The sequence below is a fragment of the Orycteropus afer genome, unplaced genomic scaffold (assembly GCF_000298275.1).
Source record: "Orycteropus afer afer isolate SDZICR_OR568_19922 unplaced genomic scaffold, OryAfe1.0 scaffold00010, whole genome shotgun sequence".
Taxonomy (NCBI): domain Eukaryota; kingdom Metazoa; phylum Chordata; class Mammalia; order Tubulidentata; family Orycteropodidae; genus Orycteropus; species Orycteropus afer.
Window position 1 is genome coordinate 25540468 of NW_006921597.1, and position 603 is coordinate 25541070.

Consider the following 603-nt stretch of genomic DNA (forward strand, 5'->3'; position numbering starts at 1 on the left):
GAAATTCTCCCAAAGCGGAGGATTGGGAAATCATAAAACTCATTTTCTTTATTTTCCATGTTTTAAATTCATTACTTTTAGTTGTCTAATGTTCAATCTCCTGAAAACCTGGTTCCTTATATTGTGTCTTCTTTATGAAATCAAGAAGTTTGTGCAGAAGAGTAAATACATTAAGGGAGAAAAATGATTTTTCCTGTGATTAATTTTTAGTCTTTAATTGAATGCTGGCACATTGTTGTCAATAAATGTTTATGGTAAGAATAAATAAATCATACAAAACTTACTCAAATAAATAAAATACAAGGAAGAGGAAAATAGAATGTCAGTGTTTATAAAGAATAAGGTGGGGATTAGAGGCTACTTAGACAAGGAGCAATCACAATGCTTACTATTTGACTGTGAGAAAATCCATGTAATTTGAATATTATGGAATGAAATATTGCCATTAGACTATATGTTGGGGATCAAAATTAAAATTGAGGCATGATCTACCTCTATGTAATAAGTGAAGTCTAGAATAGAATGAACTCTAGGAGTAAGCTGTAATTATCATATGACAGTAAGGTGTATATTTTAGGTATATTAATTCTTTTTTTTTTTTTT